The sequence below is a fragment of the Macaca nemestrina genome, unplaced genomic scaffold (assembly GCF_043159975.1).
Source record: "Macaca nemestrina isolate mMacNem1 unplaced genomic scaffold, mMacNem.hap1 Scaffold_53, whole genome shotgun sequence".
Taxonomy (NCBI): domain Eukaryota; kingdom Metazoa; phylum Chordata; class Mammalia; order Primates; family Cercopithecidae; genus Macaca; species Macaca nemestrina.
In genome coordinates, this window is record NW_027257706.1 from 377,966 (window position 1) to 398,676 (window position 20,711).

General features: G+C 49.4%; 1 long non-coding RNA gene across 1 annotated transcript; it reads right to left on the reverse strand.

Moving 5' to 3' along the window:
• Positions 1-4,336: 4,336 nt before the first annotated feature.
• On the reverse strand, positions 4,337-17,697 carry LOC139361496 (uncharacterized). Its single transcript, XR_011619045.1, has 2 exons — positions 17,130-17,697; positions 4,337-5,976 (listed from the first exon to the last, which is right to left on the reverse strand). It is a non-coding gene; the product is annotated as an uncharacterized lncRNA (long non-coding RNA).
• Positions 17,698-20,711: the final 3,014 nt, after the last annotated feature.

Sequence of the window (20,711 nt, forward strand, 5' to 3'; positions counted from 1 at the left end):
CATGTTTTTGTTGTTCATAAAATGTAATTTCAAAATCTAGTACCAGGCTATATAAAGCTGTGTTTTGAAGAAGCAAAGATCAGGCCTTAATCCTCTGAAAATATTCACCAATGCAAAACCATTAAATAAAAGTTTTGAAGATGATCCAAAGAATGTTACAAGATGTGTATCTTTAAGAATGTTTGAATATATATATTCATATATATATTCATATATATTCATATATATATATTCATATATATTCATATATATATATATTCATATATATTCATATATATATATTTGGGGCTGGGCACAGTGGCTCATGCCTGTAATCCCAGCACTTTGGGAGGCCAAGGCGTGCAGATCACCTGAGGTCGGAGTTCCAGACCAGCCTGACCAACATGGAGAAACCCTGTCTCTACTAAAAATATAAAAATAATCAGGCGTGGTGGTGTACGTGGTGGTGCATGCCTGTAATCCCAGCTACTCGAGAGGCTGAGGCAGGAGAATCACTTGAACCCAGGAGGCAGAGGTTGCAGTGAGCTGAGATCACACCATTGGACTCCAGCCTGGGCAACAAAACTAACAATAATAATATTAATAAACCTTAATGTCTATCTGTAACGTCGGTGAAAACACATGATCTTGGACGTGGGTCTAAAGACCATGGACACTCCCAAAAGACTCAGCTGTCAGACACCTTCTCTGTACTTCAGTTGAGACAAAAAGTGCCTTGTGGGCTACACAGTCTTAGCTGAAATCGAAAGAAGGAGCAGCAGGGATTACTGCCACAGTGACAGTGTGATTGTGTTGTGCCTTAATAAATGGTTGCTTCTTTCTGGTAAGAAAATTAGTATTAGCACTGGGCGTGGTGGCTCACCACGAAACTCCATCTCAAATAAATGAATAAATGAAAATCAGTTATATAGAAAGCAAAAAAAAAAAAAAAAAAAAAAAGACATTTTGGAAACTTCTAATTTTCTGCTCACCCTCTGTCTCCCAGACTGGAGTACAATGGTGTGATCTCGGCTCACTGCAACCTCCATCTCCCAGGTTCAAGCAATTCTCCTGCCTCAGCCTCCCAAGTAGCTGGGATTACAGGTGCCTGTCACCACACCTGGCTAGTTTTTTGTATTTTTAGTAGAGATAGAGTTTTGCCATATGGGCCAGGTTGGTCTCAAACTCCTGACCTCAGGTAATCTACCCGCCTTGGCCTCCCAAAGTGCTGGGATTACAAGGGTGAGCCACCGTGCCCGGCCACAGAGTATGTTAAAGATGAATGAGTTTGCTTTAGAATATGGATGAAATTTATTGTAAATGTATTAGGGAATCTATTCATGCATATTCATGGCTACCAGGGATTAAAAGCATTTGGTAAAATCAGATAATGCTATTTGTACATAGCAAGTAGTAAAGATTTCCTTTTCTGGCCAGGCATGGTGGCTCACATCTGTAATCCCAGCACTTTGGGAGGCCAAGGCAAGTGGATCATTTGAGGTCAGGAGTTCGAGACCAGCCTGGCCAGCATGGTGAAACCCCATCTCTACTACAAATACACACACACACACACACAAAAAAAAATTAGCCAGGTGTGGTGGTACATGCCTGTAGTCCCAACTACCTGGGAGTCTGAGGCAGGAGAATGGCTTGATGCCGGAAGGCAGAGGTTGCACTGAGCCAAGATGGAGCCATTGCACTCCAGTCTGGGTGACAGAGCAAGAAAATTTACTTTTTTTGTTTGTTTGTTTGTTTGTTTGTTTGTTTAAGGTACCTAAATAGGTATTGTTGGCAATTCCAGAGGAAAATAATCGTATATTCATGCAGTGGTTGGCTGGGTCAAGGCCACATGAGTTTCTCTGATCCAGTTGATAAATGACCCTTGAGAGTCTTAGCTATAGATCTGGCTAGAATTGTCAAAAAAATATTACAATGGTTACTGTATGTTTTGTTAGGGATTTACGTGATATTGAAGGGCTTCCAGAGCACTCTGACGTTAACATACATAGAGTAGAACAGACACTCCTTCCCTACTTCTTTTGATGAAGACTCTTGCTAGCCCAGCATGCCCTTTATTTTTAATCAGTCATTTGCAGTCTACAAGTTAACACTGATGTGACTATGAAATTTTTTGTGGGTCTGAGATAATCTGAGGTTGTTTTCATTGTCAGAAATTATGTAAGTTTGCTCCTAGTGATGTAACATCCTATAGATTATGAATCAAAGAGGGCATCATCACATACCAGAAGCATGTAGGGATTTTAGGCAGAGGATTGAAATGTACAGAGTAGGCTAAGTGCAGTGGCTCATGCCTGTAATCCCAGCATTTTGGGAGGCCGAGGTGGGTGGATCATGAGGTCAGGAGTTCCAGACCAGCCTGGCCAATGTGGTGAAACCCCATCTGTACTAATAATACAAAAATTAGTCAGGCATGGTGGTACGTGCCTGTAGTCCCTGCTACTCAGGAGGCTGAGGCAGAAGAATTGCTTGAACTTGGCAGGTGGAGGTTCCGGTGAGCTGAGATTGTGCCACTGCACTCCAGCCTGGGCGACAAAACATGTACACAGTAATTAGAGGCATCATAAAAGGCTTTTGTAAAGGACTTGTAAGCTGCAGCACATTTCCTTGTTTGACTGCAATGCAACTGCTGTGCTATGGGTTATGGAAGGAAATTTTGCCCACTTTAATTCTTCCCACTATTTTTTTTTTTTTTTTTTTTTGAGGCAGAGTTTTGCTATTGTCACCCAGGCTGGAGTGCAGTGGTGCGATCTCAGCTCACTGCAACCTCTGCCTCCCTTGTTCAAGCGATTCTCCTGCCTCAGCCTCCTGAGTAGCTGGGATTACAGGTGCACACCACCATGAACAGTTAATTTTTGGTATTTTTAGTAGAGACGGGGTTTCATCATGTTGGCCAGGCTGGTCTCGAACTCCTCACCTCAGGTGATCCCTCACTTCTGCCTCCCATAGTGCAGGAATTACAGGTGTGAGCCACCGTGCCCGACCTCTTCCCACTAATTTTATATTCAGATTATTTTGGAATTAAAAATATTGTGTAAGAACACAAATTATTTTTGTTAAATGAAGCTTAGTGAAATGGTGAGAATTTTTCAGGATTCAATATTGATATATTTTACTGCCCTATTTTATATTTTTGTTTTTGTTTTTTATAAAAGAAAAAAGCTCCAAATTTGTGAGTGATTTACTCTTGTTTTATTTAATTATTATTATTATTATTCATTTTTTTGGGAGACAGTATCTGGCTAGGTTACCAGGCTGGAGTGCAGTGGCACAATCTCAATTCACTGCAACTGCCACCTCCTGGGCTCAAGTGATCCTCCCACCTCAGCCTCCTGCATAGCTGGGATTACAGGCACATGCCACCATGCCTAGCTTATTGTTTTTGTATTTTAGTAGAGACAGGGCTTCACTATGTTGCCCAGGCTGGTCTCAAACTCTCTGAGCTCACCCACCATGGCCTCTCCACCTGCTGGAATTACAGGCAGGAGCCACCACAACTGGCCCATGCCTGGCTAATTTTTCTATTTTGGGTAGAGACGGGATTTCCCCATATTGCCCAGGCTAGTCTGGAACTCCTAAGCTCAAGCAGTCTGACTGCCTCAGCCTCCCAAAGTGCTGAGATTACAGGTGTGAGCCATTGCACCCAGGCCCTATTTTATCTTTTATTAATAGGATGGGTGGGCCAGGCACAGTGGCTGAAGCACTAGTCTGGATGTTGAGGCGGGAGGATCACTGGATCCCAGGAGATGGAGGCTTCAGTGAGCTGTCAGGGTCTTGCTCTGTTGCCCAGGCCAGAGTGCAGTGGCACCATCATGGCTCATGGCAGACTTGACCTGGATCTGGTGATCCTCCCACCTCTGCCTCCCAACATGTAGCCAATAACTTACTGTCTAAACTGGGAACCTTTTGAGAGAAAAGAAAGGTGCCAAGAATAACTATGTCATAATACCAGATATAACCAGGAGGCAAACTGGAACATAGAGTTACTGCCTATTTATCATTCATCTTGTGGATAATATTGACCTGCGTTTGGTGTTCACTAGTTAAAAAACAAGCCTCAGGCTTACACATGAATGAAGAATAAGTTTAGAGTCTCAGAGTACTTTTGATGTAAATTATACACTTGGTTTTTCTTGTGTGTATAGAGGGCATATTATGTCATCTAGTAAGATGGGGTGCTACTTAAGTACTGAGTCAGCTCCTCGTTAATGGTGGAGTCTGAATGTGATCATTATGCCTAATCTAATGCAGGTTCTCAAGTGAGTATGTGTCTGAATCACCAGGTCTGGGTTAGGGCCTAAGAATTTGCATTCCTAACAAGTTCCCAGTGTTGCTGCTGTTATTGCTGGTCTAAGGGAACACACTTGGAGAACCTCCTAATTAAGATGTTCTAATTAAGGAAAAATTAGAGCAGTTTTCACTAATTAATAACGTGATTTTTTAAATAGAGAAGAGTAAGTTGCTTTGGAGACACCAAATGAACCATTAGGGCTTTTTCTTCAGGGATATATAATCCGGCATTGGGCTGGGCATGGTGGCTCACACCTCTGATCCCAGCACTTTGGGAGGCCAAGGAGCAGAATGCTTGAGTCCAGAAGTTCAAGCCCAGCCTGGGCAGCATGGTGAAACCCCGTCTTTACAAAAAATGCAAAAATTATCCAAACATGGTGGCAAGTGCATATAGTCCCAGCTACTCAGGAAGCTGAGCTGGCAAGATCGCTTGAGCCTGGGCAGCTGAGGCTGTGGTGAGCCATGATCATGCCACCATACTCCAGTCTGGGCAACAAAGACCTTGTCTCAAAAAGAAATACTACATTGGATAAACCATAATTAACACTTATTAAATGAACGAATACAAGTCTATACCTGCAGGATAGTCACTTAAATTTTTTTTCAATTTTTATTTTTTGAGATGGAGTTTCACTCTTGTTGCCTAAGCTGTAGTGCGATGGCACGATCTTGGCTCACTGCAACCTCTGCCTCCTGGGTTCAAGTGATTCTCTTGCCTCAGCCTCCCGAGTAGCTGGGATTACAGGCACCTGCCACAATGCCTGGCTAATTTTTGTATTTTTAGTAGAGACAGGGTTTCACCATGTTAGCTAGGCTGGCCTCGAACTCTAGACCTCAAGTTGTCCTCCCTCTTTGACCTCCCAAAGTGCTGGGATTACAGGCAAGATCTGGTCATTAAAAAAAAAAGATTTTAGGCCTGGTGCAGTAGCTCAAGTCTGTAATCCCAGCACTCTTGGTAGAGATGGGATTTCACCCTGTTGCCCAGGCTGGTCTTGAACTCCTGAGCTCAAGTGATTGACCGCCTGTGCCACCCAAAGTGCTAGAATTACAGGCAGGAGCCATGAGCCCAGCCAAATGTGTCATTTAAGTTTACCTTCTTTAGGAATATGCAGGATGGGAAATATTTTTTGGGAGGGGGGATGAGAAATATTTATTAAAGTAGGTATGATTTTTTGAAACTGCATATCAGCTGAATGTCATGGCACAACCAGAAATTTCCATGTGCTTTAGTTTCTCAGGCAAAAATTCTGTCAAAGCTATTTCTAGTCTCTCATTTTCATAAATACCTTTACTATGTACCAAAGAAGGGAGTCCTATTTTCCCACAAGTCCTTCTGGGATGGTAACTTACCAGAACGATGTATAGCCTTCCCTTGAGGCATATTGGAGTTACAAGGGAAAGGAATGAAGGAATTGTAGAGTATGTTGATAATTAGTGGGACTGATGATAAAGGGAATTATCTTAACTGTGCTGCCCTCCTCCCCAGGGGTGACTAATAGTCCAGAGACCTGCATACAGTCTAATTTTACTATCCAAAGGTCTAATCTGGTAGGTGCTGAGGAGATGGTGGTCCACCCAGTATCACTATTACTACAAATCACACAGATCATCATCTTAGTTCCAGGGAGGTTTATCCACTTGAATTGCACCTCAGCCAGTGGCAGAGCCATGAAGACACAGTCCAGCCCCCTAAAGTAGAGAAGATTTTGCACTGTTAAGGCTCTAACCACCGAGGAGGCAGGATTGAAGCCTGGGCCCCACATTCAGCAGACAACTTGGCAAGAGGCCGGGAACTAGCCAGGCACCATGGTTCTCACCTGTGATCCCAGCACTGTGGGAGGCCGAGGTGGGTGGATCATGTGGCCAGGAGTTCGAGACCAGCCTAACCAACATGGTGAAATACTGTCTCTACTAAAAATACAAAAATTAGCCAGGTGTGGTGGCAAGCGCCTGTAGTCCCAGCTACTCAGGAGGCTGAGGCAGAAAAATCACATGAACCTGGGAGGTCGAGGTTGGAGTGAGCCAAGATTGTGCCATTGCACTCCAACATGGGCAACAGAGTGAGATTCCATCTCAAAAAAAAAAAAAAAAAAAAAAAAAAGACAAAAGAAATGTTTCCAGGAGATGCACGTGCAATCTTTGAGCTTCTATTTCTAGAAGAGAACCATCCAACCAACTGTCACTATAAGAATCTGGATTTGTAGTTAGGCGTGGTGGCATGCACCTGTACTCCCAGCTACTTGGGAGGCTGAGGCAGGAGGATGACTTGAGTCTAGCAGTTCAAGGCTATCGCACACCATGATTGCACCTGCGAGCCTGATGTCTACCTGGTGACTCCTGTCCTGTGCTACCTGGGGCCTGGGGGGCTTCTGCCAAATGGCCAGAGGCATCTGGAGTGAGGGATGAGCATACATGGGCATCGCTGGAAAAGAAAGGCGCTCACTCCCACCATTCCTGAAGCAGGAGCCTCGAGATGTGGGGATGCAGCACGATTACATCTTGCTCTCTTGAGTATCTCCCACCAAGTGAACAGGCTACGGGGCTGACTCTAGGATGTGGGTTCCTGGTTACCAGAATTCATTTTTTTTTTTTTTTTTTGAGATAGAGTCTCATTCTGTTGCCCAGGCTGGAGTGCAGTGGCACGATCTCAGCTCACTGCAACCTCCACCTCCTGGGTTCAATCAATTCTCCTGCCTCAGTCTCCTGAGTAGCTGAGATTACAGGCACCAGGCGCGCACCACCACACTCAGCTAGATTTTTTTCTAATTTTTAATTTTTTTGTATTTTTAGTAGAGATGGGGGTTTTACCATTTTGATCAGGCTGGTCTCGAACTCCTGACCTCATGATCTGCCCACCTCAGCCTCCCAAAGTGCTGGGATTGCGGGTGTGAGCCACTTGGCCTGTTTACCAAAATTCTAAGTTCCCTTAGGTCTGTCGCCAAGGAAGTGAGGTTACTTCTTTAAGTTTCCATCCCCTCAGTCTCCTCCTTCCAGAAGACCTACTTAGGACCCCACTGGGCTGCTGACTGCTCACCCTCCCCACAGGTCAACTCCTTACCTGTACACAGTTATGTCCACCCAGGGCCTCTTGGACACCTGCACCTGATGTTCACCATGGGCCTAGGAATCCACTTGGGGCCTGGAATCCTACAGGGGCCTAATGTTACCCTGCAGATTGGGTAGCCTCCTGGGGACCAGGTATCAACCTGGGGACTGTGGTTGACCTGTGGGCTGATGTCCACCTGGGAACTGGGTATTCACCTGGGGCCCTATGTGCACCTGGGGCCGAATGTCCCCCTCAGGATGAATTCCACCTCGGGCCTGTATGTCCACCTGGGACCTGATGTCTGCCTTAGATCTATGTCCCACTAGGGCCTTGCATTCACCAGGGACTTGTATCCAGCTGTGTCCTGATGACCTACTGCATCCTGTTGTTCACCTAAGGTCTGGTGCCCACCTGTGGCCTGGTGATCACCTGGGAGCTGGATATCAACCTGGGGCCTGGGTGTCCACTTAAGGCCTGATGTGTGCCTAGGGCCTGAATGTCCATCTGGGGACTGGATGTCCACCTTGGGTCTGATGTCCACCTGAAGTTGGGTATCTACCTAAGGCATGGTGTCTACCTGTGGCCTGATGTCCACATGAGTCTGGGTTTCAGCTGGGGCCTGCTGTACATCTGGCACCTTGGTGTCCAACTGAGGCCTGATGTCTACCTGGTGACTGTCATCCTCTTGAGGCCTGATGTCCATCTGGGAATGGTTTATGCATGGAAACGGTTATGTCCACCTGGGGCTGGATGTCGCCCAGGGGCTAGATGTCCACCTGTGGCCCCATGTTCACCTAGGGCCTAATGCCCACCTGGGGCATGGTGTTCACCTGGGACTGGGGTGTTTACTTAGGGCCTGATGTCCCGCTGGTGCCTAGATACCCACCGGGGGCCTTGTGTTAACCTGGGGCCTGGTATCCAGCTAGGTCCTAATGACCACCTGGGTTGAATTATTCACCTAGAGTGTGGTGTTCACTTAGGGCTTGAGTGCCAGCCTTGGACCTGGTGTCCACCTGGGACTTGGGTATCAAACCAGGAGTTGGTGTCCAGTTGAGACATCAGGTGCACCTGAGGTCTGAGTGTTCGCATGAGGCCAGATGACCACTGGGGGTCTGAATGTCAACCTGGTGTCTGAAATTCACTGGGAGTCTGGGTATCCACCTTGGGCCTGATGTCCACTGGGGGACTGATGTTCACCTTTGATCTCATGTTCACCTGGAAAGTGTGTATTCACCCATGGCCTGAGGGTCACTTGGGGTTGAATGTCCAACTGTGGCCAGATGTGCACCTGGAAGCTGGGCATCCACCTGGAGCCTGATGTTCAGCTGGAGCCTGGAGTTCAACTGAGGCATGATGTCTACCTGAAGCTTGATGTTCATCTGGGTGCTGGATGTTCACCTGGGGCCTGATATCCACCTGAGGCCTGAGGACCCTTCTCGGGGCTAATGTCCACAAGTTGGCCTGGTATTCATCTGGTGCCTTGGTGTTGACCTGTGGCCTAATGTACTCCTGGGTTCTAGTGTCCTCTTGGGGCCTGATGTCTACCAGGATCCTGGTATCCACCTAGGGCCTGATATTCACCTGGAGACTAGGAATCCACTTGATAACTGGTGCCCATCTGTGTCCTGATATTCACCTTGGGACTGGGTAAACACCTGAGGCTTGATGTCCACTTAGGGCATCAAGTGTGTATTTGGGGTCTAGTGTTCATATGGGGCCTGATGTCAACCTTGAGCCTAGGTATTCACCAGGGGACTAGTGTCCAGCTGGGGCCAGATGTTCACTTGGGGCCTGGTGTCAACTTGAAGCATGGTTGTCAATCTAGGACCTGATTTACAGTCCAGTGTCCACCTTGGGCCTGTTTTCTATCTGAGTCCCGTGTGTCCTCATAGACCCTGGTGTCAATTTGGGGCCTGGGTATTTAGCTGGGGCCTGGATATTCAGGGGTACATCATGTCTACTGGGGTCTTTGTGTTAATCTGAGCTCTGATGTCCACCTAGGGATTGGGTATCCACCTATGGCTTGGCGTTTACATGGGGTCTGTAACACCAGGTTCCAGATGAACTCAGATGTCCACCTGAGGTGTGATGATGACCTGAGTTATAAGTATTCACATAAGGCCTGGTGTCAACTTGGGACCTAGGGCCTGGGTGTCTACCCGGGGCCTGACTTCCGAGTAGTTCTTGTGTCAACATGGAACCTGATATACACTTTGGGCCTAGGTTACCTCCTGATGACTAAGGTCCACATGGTTCCTGAGGACCACCTGAGGCCTGGTATTAATTTAGAGCCTAGTACCCACGTGGGGTCCAGGTGTCCACCTGAGACGTGATGTTCACCTGGAGTGTAGCAGTTCACCTGGGGCCTGGTTTCCACCTTGAGTGTGTGTATCCAACTGAGTGCTGGTGTCCACCTGGAGTCCAGTGCATACCTGGGGCCTGCTGTACACATGGGGCCTGGCCATCTACTTAGGACCTGATGTTCAGATAAGGGCTGGAGTTCTCCTGGCCTGGTGTCCACATGGAGCCTGGGTGTACACCTGGAGCCTGATGCCCCACGTGGATACCTGGGCCCCAGTGGTCATCAGATCCTAGGAAACTTTCAGGCCGCAGGTGCACATAAAGCTCCAAGTGGCCACGTAGGCCACAGGTTGATTCACAGGATCCAGGTGGACACTTGGTGCAAGATGAACACCATGCCCCAGGTGAACACCAAGGCCCAGGTGTCTACCTAGTTTTCAAGCAGACACAAGGCACTAGATTGACACACAGGTACCAGGTGGATATCAGGCCTCAGATGAACACCAGGCCCCAGGTGGTTAGGTTACATATACCATAGGTGGCCATCAGGTCCCAGGTCTATATCCACTTCCCAGTTGAAAATCAGGATCCAGGTGGATACCCATGTCCTAAGTGAACACCAGGTTCCAAATGAACATCAGACTCCAAGTGAACACACAGGCCCCAGTTCAATACCAGCCTCAGGTAGACATCAGGACCCCAGGCCCAATGTGCATGCCTAGTCTCTTGGAATACGTCATGTTCAAGGCAAAGACCAGACTCCAGGTAGATATCTGGTGCCAGATGGACATCTGGCTGCAGGTGGACATCAGGCCTCAGGTGGATACCCAGTCTACAGGTGTAAATCAGGCCCCACTATTTCATCAGGCCCCAGTTAAACACTTGACTAAAGGTGTGCATCAAGACCCAGGTTGACACCCAGGTTTCAGGGGCACACTGGGCCCAAAGTGTACACCCATGCCCAGGTGGACATCAGGCCCAAGGTGTACACCAGACCCCAAGTGGACATCAGGCTCCAAATTGACACCAGTCTCTAGGTAGATCCTTAAGCCCCAATTGGTCATCAGGCCCAAGGTGGATACCTTGACCCCACCCAGGTCACAGGCAGGCCCCAGGTAGACACTAGGCCCTCCCTAGGTTAACACAAGATCTGACATGGTTTCAGCCCCCATGTGGACTTTAGTCATAAGAAGCTTACCTAGGCCCTAAGTGGACATCAGGCCCCAGGTTGACACACTGAACCAGGTAGAAGTCAGGCTCTAAGTAGACACCCAGGCCCTAGGTAAATACTTCAGTCCCAAGCCAACATCAGGCCCTATGTGGACACCCAGACTCCAGGCAGACGTCAGGCCCCAGGTGAACACTGAACTCAAGGTGGTCATCAGGCCCCAGGTTGACACATAGGCCTCAGGTAGACAACAGGCACAGGTGAACTTCAGGCTCCATATGAACATCAGGCTCCAGGAAGAAATCTGTGCCCCAATTAAACACCAAGTCTTAGGTAGACATCAGGCCTCAAATGGATGCCCAGGCCCCAGATGGATATAAGGCCTCAGAGAAACACCAGGCCCCAGTTAGACATTAGACACCAGGTGGACACAAAATCCAAAATTGACAAATGGAATCTAATTAAACTAAAGAGCTTCTTTAGATACTGTGAGGCTTGATGTTAATCTGTGGCCAGATGTCCATCTGATGCTTGATGTCCACCTTAGTCCTGGGTGTCTACTAGAGACCTCATGTCCAACTAGAGCTTAGGAAACCACTGGGAGCTTCGTGTAAACCTGGGGACTGGTATGCAGCTGGGTCCTAATGATTCCCTGGGTCATATTATTCACCTAGGGCCTGGTGTCCACTTGGGGCTTGAATGTCAACCTTAGGTCTTGTGTTCATCTTTGACCTGGTGTCCACCTGGGACTTGGGTATCAACCTGAAGACTTGGTGTCTAGTTAAGGTGTCATGACCACCTGGGTACTGAATGTCAATCTAGGGTCTGATGTAAACCTCTAGTTCAGTATTCATCTGGGCCTGGTCTTCACCTGGGGCCTGCTGTCTACCTGGGTCTTGCTGTCAACGTAGGGTCTGATGTAAACCTCTAGTTCAGTATCCACCTGGGGCCAGATGTCTTCCTCGAGACTTATATTCACTTTTGACCTGATGTCCACCTGGGGACTAGCTATCCATCCATGGTCTGATGTTCAGCTGGGCACAGATGTTGAACCGTGGCCAGAAGTGCACCTGGAGTCTGGAGTCTGGGCTTCCACCTGGAGCCTGATGTTTAGCTGGGGCTAGAGTTTACTTGGAGAATGATGTCCACCTGAAGTTTGATGTTCACCTGGGGCCTGATACCCACCTGGTGCCCAAGTATTCTCATGTGCCTAATGTCTACCAGTTGGCCTGGTATTCATCTGAGGGCTTGGTGTCAACAGGTGGCTTTATGTACACCTGGATTCTAGTGTCCTCCTGGGGCCTTATGCCTACCAGGAATCTGGTGTACCCCTGGGGCCGTTGCTTTTGGTGTTTTAAAAATGAAGTCCTTGCCCATGTCTTAAAGCTGCAAAATGATTTTCTTTGACTTCATGTCTCACATCCAGGACATGCTCATGCAAGAAGTGGGTCCCCATGGCCTTAAGCAGCTCTGCCGCTGTGGCTTTGCAGGGCACAACCACCCCTCCTGGCTGATCTCGCGGGCTGGTGTCAAGTGTCTGGCTTTTTCAGGCAAACAGTGCAAGCTGTCAGTGGATGTACTATTCTGGGGTTTGGAGGATGGTGGCCATCTTCTCACAGCTCCACTAGGCAGTGCCCCAGTGGGGACTCTGTGTGGGGGCTCGCATCTCACATTTTCCTTCTATACCACCGTGGCAGAGGTTCTCCATGAGAGCTTCATTCCTGCAGCTCACCTCTGCATGGACATCCAGCCATTTCTATACATCCTCTGAAATCTAGGAGGAGGTTCCCAAATCTCAGTTCTTGATTTCTGTGCACCTGCAGGCCCAACAACACGTGTAAACCACCAAGGCTTGGGGCTTGCACCCTCTGAAGCAATGGCTTGAATGCTACATTGGCCTCTTTTAGCCATACCTGGGATGTGGGGCACCAAGTCTTGAGACTGCGCAAAGCAGCAAGGTCTTGGGCCAGGCCCATGGAACCATTTGTTCTTCCTAGGTCTCCAGGCATTTGATGGGAGGGGCTGCTGTGAAGACCTCTGACATGCCCTGGAGACATTTTCCTCCATTATATTGGTAATTCACATTTGACTCCTTGTTATTTATGCAAATTTCTGCTTCCAGCTTGAATTTCTCCTCAAAAAATGGGTTTTTCTTTTCTATAGTATCATCAGGCTGGAAATTTTTTCCAAACTTCTATGCTCTGTTTCCCTTTTAAATGTAATTTCCAATTACAAACCATATATTTTTGAATACATAAAACTGAGTGCCTTTAACAGTACCCAATACACCATTTGAACACTTTACCACTTAGAGATTTCTTCCACTAGATGCCTTAAATCAACTCTCTCAAGCCCAAAGTTCCACCAATCTCTAGGGCAGGGTCAAAATGCTGCCAGCCTCTTTTCTAAAACATAGCAAGAGTCACCTTTATTTCAGTTCCCAACAAGTTCCTGTCAGCATTTTGATCAAGGCCATTGCCATTCAGCAAGTCTCTAGGAAGTTCCAAACATTCCCACCTCTCCCTGTCCTCTTGTGAGCCCCCCAAACTGTTCCAAGCTCTGCCTGTTACCCAGTTCCAAGGACGTTTTTACATTTTTGGATATCTTTGCAGCACCACCTCACTCTTGGTACCAATTTACTGTATTAGTCTGTTTTCATGCTGCTAATAAAGACATACCTGAGAATGGGAAATTCATAAAGGTAAGAGATTTAATGCACTCACAGTTCCACATGGCTGGGGAGGCCTCACAACCATGGCTGAAGCTGAATGAGGAGCAAAGTCACATCTTATATGGTGGCAGGCAAGAGAGCTTGTTTAGGGGAAGTGCCCTTTACAAAACCATCAGATCTCGTGAGACCTATTCACTATCACGAACACAGCACAGGAAAGACTCACCCTCGTGATTCAGTTACCTCCCATTTGGTCCCTCCCATGACACATGGAAATTGTGGGAGCTACAATTCAAGATGAGATTTAGGTAGGGTCACAGCCAAACCATATCAGGCCCCACATGAACGTATGTCCCCAGGTAGACATCTGTCCCAAAATGGACATCAGGCCACATATATATACCCAAGCCCCAAGGGTACACTTAAGCTCTGGGTGACTCCCCAGGCCATACGTAAATACAAGGCCCAAGGTGGACATCAGGTCCCAGGTGGACCCCCCACATCTCAAGTACACAACAGGCCTCCCCCCTGCCATCAACATCAGGTCCCAGGTGGAAACCCAGTCCCAGGTGGACACCAGGCACTTGATGAACACTAGGACCCATGTGGTCACCAGGCCACAGCTGGACACCTGTCCCCAGTGAACAGCAGACCCTAGGTGTATACCTCATCTGCAGGTGTGCATCAGGCATTGGGTTGACACACAGGTGCCAGCTGAAATCTGGCCCTCAGCTGAACATCAGATCCCAGGATGTCACCCAGGCCCCAGCTAAACACCAAGTATTAGGTGGACATCAGGCCCCAGGTGGACATCAGGCCTCAGGTGGATATCTAGGCCTTTGGGGAATATCAGGCCCTGGTGGATGCTGAGGCCCCATACAGATACATGGCCCTATGTGGACACCCAGGGTCCAGGTGGACATTAGATTCTGGATGACCTTAGTCACATATGGCTGCGTCTACCTAGGGCCAATGACTGGGGCCTAGGTATCCAGCTGGGGCCAGATGTCTATCTGGGGCATGATGTCCACCTCAGGCCTGGATGTCCACCTGGGCCATTGTGTTCCTCTTGAGCCCAGTGTCCACCTGGAACCTGGGTATCACCCTGTGACCTGTGTATCCACTTGCAGCCTGATGTGCATCTGGAGCCTGAGTTTCCAGCTAGGACCTAATGACCATCTGGGACCCACGTACCCCCCTGGGGTATCTGGTTCCAGGTGTACACCAAGGCCCTGTAGATACCAGGCCCCAGGTAAACTCAAGACCATGTCTGTATATCAGGTCCCAGGTGACTGCCAGAGCCCCATGTGTACATTAGGCTCTATTAGACACTGGATTCCAGGTGGACATTGGCCCTGAGGTTGACACACACAGTCCAGGTGGACAAAAGGCCCCATGGATATACTTGTGCTCCAGATGTACATCAGTCCCCAGGTGAACATAAGACCACAGGTGGACATCAGGTCTCAGGTGCACATCTAGCCCTAGGTAAACCTCAGTTTTAAGTAATTAGCCAGTGGGCACACAGGTACACAACAGGCCCAAGGTGGACATTGAACTCCAGGTGGGCATCAGGTCCTAGGTTGATAACCATGCACCAGGTAGACAGCAGTCCCCAAGTGAACACCTAGATTCAAGGTTGATATCAGGCCCCAGGTGTACACCAGGCCCCAAGTGAACACCAGGCCCTAGGTGAATACCTATGCCCCAAGTGGGCATCAGATCCCAGCTAAGCACTCAAGTCCCAAGCTGAACATCAGGACCCAGGTGGACACCAGTCAGGAAAGATTCCTAGGACCTCGGTGAACATCAGGCCAACAGTAAAATCCCAGGCCCCAAGTGGATACTAGGCCCCAGGTGTACATCAGGCCCCGAGAGGACATTGGAATCTATGTCCACATCAGGCTGCCGGTTGACCCCACATCTCCAGATGAACATCAGGCCAACTGGTGGATATCAGGTGGCATGAGAAGGACACTTAGGCCCCAGGTGGATACCCAGGCCCCAGTTGCACATCTGGCCACCCAGGCCCCAGGTGGACATCAAGCTTCAGGTGGACATCATGGCCTGGGTTAACCTTAGGCCCCAGCTGAACATCAAGTCCCAAGGGAATACCCAGACCTCAGTTGTACATCTGGCCACAGTTGGCCATCTGGCCTCAGGTGGACATTTGGCTGTGGGTGAATATCCAGTCATCAGGTGGACATTAGGTCAAAGGTGAACATCAGTCCCCAGGCGAACGTCAGTCTCAAGGTTGCCATAAGGTCCCAGGTGGACCCTGAACTTGAGGTCTACATCAGTCCGCAAGTTAACATCCAGGACCAGGTGGGTAGTACACCTTAGGTGAATACCAGACCTAGGTGGACATCAGGTCCCAGATAGAAACCAGGACTCAGGTGGATACCTAGGCTCCTGGTGGATATCAGGCCTCAGGTGAACACCAGACCCCAGGTAGACATCAGGCACCATGTGGACACTCAGGCCCCAAGTGGACATCTGTCCCCAGGTGAATATCCATTTATAGGTTTATATCAGGCCACAGTTATATTCCCAAGCCTTAAGCAGACAGCAGGTTCCAGGAGAACCCCAGACCCCAGGAGTACACTCAAGCCCCAAGTGGACACCCAAGACCCTGGGTAGCTACAAGTCCCCAGGTGGACATTAGGCTCCAGATGGATATGAGACCCTAAGTAGATACCTAGGCTCTAACTGGACATCAGCCTCAGTTGGATTCCCAGGTCTTAGGTATATATCAAGCCCAGGTGAACAACATGCCCCAGGGATTTATAAAGCCCCAGCTGGACACCAGTCTTCAGGTGGATACCTAATCCCCAGTTCGACATCAGTTCCCAAGTGGACACCAGGCCTCAAGTGAACAAAAAAGCCAGCTGTGTACCTAGTTCCCGGGTGGGCATCAGGCTCTAGGCTGACACACAGGCACTAGGCGGATATCGGGCTCCACGTGGATGCCTATACCCAAGGTGGATATCAGGTCCCAGGTCTATACCCAGTCCCTATCTGAACATCAGGATCCAGGTGGATACCCATGTCCTAGGTGAATACCAGGTTCCAGATGAACTTCAGGCCCCAGGTGGACACCAGGCCCCAAATGGATACCTAGGCCCCTGATGAACATGGGGTGAACACCCAAGCACCAGATGGACACCTGTGCTGCAGATGGACACCAGGTGCCAAATGCACGCCAAGGCCTCAGGTGGATATCAGGCCCCAGGTGGATACTGCGCTCCAGGTGTATATTAACCCGTTTGACACCCAGGCCCCAGACGGACACCAGGACACAGGTGAATATAAGGCCCTAGGAGGATGCCAGGCCTTATGTGCATATTTGCCTCCAGGTGGACACCCAGGCCCCAGGTGAACATGAAGCCTCAGGTAATCATCAGGCCCCAGGTGGACATCAGAATCCAAAAGGACACAGAGGCCCCAGGTGGACTCCCACGCCCCAGGTAAAGACCAGGCCTCAGATGGATACCTAGGTCCAGAGTGGACATCAGGCCTGAGTTAGATGGTGAACTGTAGGTGGAAACCAGGGCCCAGCTGAACATCAGGCCCCAGATGTACACACAGACCCCAGGTAATGCCAGGCCTAAGGTAGACATCAGGCCCCAGGTGGACCCCAGGTCCCATGTGGATACCTAGTCTCTTGATGAACATCCCACTCAAGGTGGTCATCTGGCCACAGGTGGACATCAGGTTCCAGGTTTACACCAGGCTTCTGTTGGACACTGGACTGGAAAAGTGAATCAGGACCCAGGGTGACCTCCACACCCCAGGTGGACATCACATTCCAGTTTGACTCCCAGACCCCAGGTGGACAATATGCCCTAGGTTAATGGCAGGCCTCAAGTGGTTCTCAGGCCCCACATGGACATCAGTCATATGGATCTTATCTAGGACCCAAGTGAACAGTCAGGCCTCTGCCTGACACCAAGAACCAAGTGGAAGTCAGGCCCCAAGTGGACACCCAGGCCCTAGGTAAATACCTTGATCCCAAGTCAATGCCAGGCTCTATGTGGAAACCCAGGCCCCAGGTGGGCATCAAGCCCCAGATGAACTCTGAACCCTAGGTGGACATCAGGCATATGTAAACTTCAGGCCACAGCTGAACGTCAGATTTTTGGCAAATGTCCATGCCCCAGGTGGGTATCAAGCTTCAGGTGAACACCAGGCCCCAGGTGGACATCAGGAACCAGGCGAACACTCAGTCCCACGTGGACATCTGTGCCCAGGTGCACATCCATCCCAAGGTGGATATCAGGTCACAGATGTACACCGAAGCTCCAGGCAGGCACCAAGCTCCAGGAGAACTCTAGAGCCCATAAAGACACTCAGGCCCCACGTGGTTGCTTAGGCCCTAGATAAATACAAGGCCCCAGGTGGACATCAGGCTCCAGTGAACACCAGCACCCAGGTGGGTACCTAGTCCTTAGATGTGCACCAGGTTGACACACAGTCCCCAGTTGAACTCTGGGCCCCAGCTGAACATGAGATATCAGGTGGTCACCCAGGCCTCAGATAAACACCAAATCTTAGGTGGCTATCAGGCCCAGGTGGACACCAGCCGTCAGATGGACACAGGTCACCAGGTAGATATCAGGCCCCAGGTGGATATCTAGGCCCATGGTGAACATCAGGTCCTAGTGGACACCCAGTCTTCATATGGACATCAGGCCCCATGTGGACACCTAGCCCCAGGTGAACATCATACTCCAGGTGGACACCAGGCCCTAGATGGACATCAGGCCACAAGCGGATGTCTAGCCCCAGAGGGACATTCAGCTCCAAGTGGACATCAGGTCCTGCATGGATAAACCATTTCCAGGAGGACACCAGTCACCAGGTAGACATCAGGCCACAGGTGAACACTGGACTCAGGCTGTATATCAGGCCACAAGTTGACAACCAGGCCCGAAATGGACACCAAGGCCCCAGTGGACCACAGGCCCCAGCTGAACACCAGACTCATGTGGACCTCAGGCTGCAGGCAGACGCCATACCTAAGATAGATACCTAGGCTCTAGGTAGACGTTAGATGGACACCCAGTCCCCAGGTGGTCATCAGGCCCTAGGTAGACATCAGGTTCCAGGCACACATCAGACCCTAAATGACACCCAGGCCCCAGTGATCACCAGAATTCCACCAGGTGGAATTCAGGCCTGAGGAGGACATTTGGCCCCAGGTGCACATCAGGTCCCAGGTGAATACTCAGTCCCCAGGTGGACATCAGGCCCCAGGTTGATACCTAGTCCTCAGGTGACTATCCAATCCCCAGTGTAACATTAGGCCCCTGTTGAATCCCAGGCCCCAAGTGGATTTCTAGGTCCCTGGTGAATGCCAGGCACAGATCTACAAGCAGGCCCTGGGTGGACATAACTGTGTAAAGGTAAGGAGTTGACCTGCGGGGAGGGTGAGCAGTCAGCAGCCCAGTGGGGTCCTGAGTAGGTCTTATGGAAGGAAGCGGTTGAGGGGATGGAACCTTAAAGAAGTGACCTCACTTCCTTGATGACAGACCCTAACAGAACTTAGGATTCTGGTAACCAGGTGCCATATCCTAGAGTCAGCCCTGTAGCCAGCTCACTGACTGGGAGATGATCAAGAGAGTAAGATGTTCTCGTGCTACATCCCCACATCTCAAGGCTCCTGCTTCAGGAAGGCCCAGAGTAAGAGCCATTTCTGACGATGCTGACAAAGGCTCATCCCTCACCCCAGATGCCTCTGCATATTTGGCAGAAGGCCCAGGTATCACAGGACAGCCCAGGGCAGGCCCTCCCGGGCTGAGGGTCACCACTGATATGAATGGGGCTGCATCTGCACATTGTCCTTGACAAGCTGGAGCCTCTGAAGCCCACTGATGTACAGGCACATGATGAGGTGACCTCCAGTCTGGAAGACTATCTGGGAGTGCTGTTTTGGGGCTAAAATTCCTGTAAATTCAGTGAGGTTGTTTTTGTGTTTGGAAATTCCAGTGGAAAGTGAGTGACATTGGTAACCATTCTCCTTTCTCAGCTCCTGCTCCATGTGCAGAAATACAGTTATTTCCAGCACCAGCTGTTGAGTTAGTGCCAGCACCAGGGGAAGACCCCCTCCAGGGACAGTGGTGGAGCTAGAGGCAGCTCCAGAGACCTCCTGTCCCTGCCTTGGGACTGCCAAAGTCTAGCCCAGTGAGGAGCTGCCTGACTTCATGTCACTTGCTCTAGCCACTGGCCTCAGCCATGTCACTTGCTCTAGCCACGCTCAGCTTTTAGCATGGTTGAAGCTACAGCTGGCAAGAAGGGTTGGGCCAGCACTGCCCCAGCCAGCAGCTCCCACGCTACTCTCAGTCCGGGACACAGTGGGAGCCATGGAGGCAGAGAACAGGGTGTGCAGTCTGGGATCCTGTGCATTGCTAGAGAGGGGCTTCTCTCATTTGGCAGAGCCACAGCCCTGCTGCCGAAGAGCCTGCTGCTGCTGCTGGGTGTGTTTGCCTGCTTGAAGAAGTTGCTAGAGAGCAGGAAAAGAAGCCTGCAAGGAGGGGTTCCAGCAGCTCCTCCTGTCCCAGAGGTGGCCTCCTCCAGGCATGGAGGTTTGCCCTCTGCTGGGCACCTGTGCTGTTTGCTGCCTGGGATGGGCTCTTCTTGACAGGCAGGCAAAGGGTGAGGGAGTCAGGGGGTGTCTCCAAAGGAAGCTTCCAAACTCAGCAGCTGCACATCAGGGTCTCCATGCCTCCATTTATGAAATTTATTTATTTATGAAAAAAATAACACTTTTATTCATAGTGTTAGAATTAAAAGTTTATACAATGACATTTAAATAAACTTTGACTTTTTGAAACTTGAATGTCTTCTTTCACTCCCTAATGTTGCAGATGATATTTTTGAGGCATCCTGGAAACCTCTAACAGTTGTGTGCTTTTGTGCTTTTACCTGTTTTGACTCCCTCAGGTTTATTGTGGAAAGAGGGATCATGTAGGTTCATTTCTCAGGCAGATAGATCACCTTTTACCATCAAAGATTTAGTATCACAGTTTCTTTCCAAAAGTTATGTGTGCAAGTTGATATGTTGGTATTTTTGCTAATCTGGGGTTAAAACAGAATGCCATAGACTAGGTGACTAATAAACAACAAATTGACTTCTCACAGTTCTGGAGATGGTAAAATCTCAGGTCAAGTGGTCAGCAGATTCCGTGTCTGGTGAGGGCGGGCTTTCTGTTTCATAGACAGCCATGTTTCTACTGTGT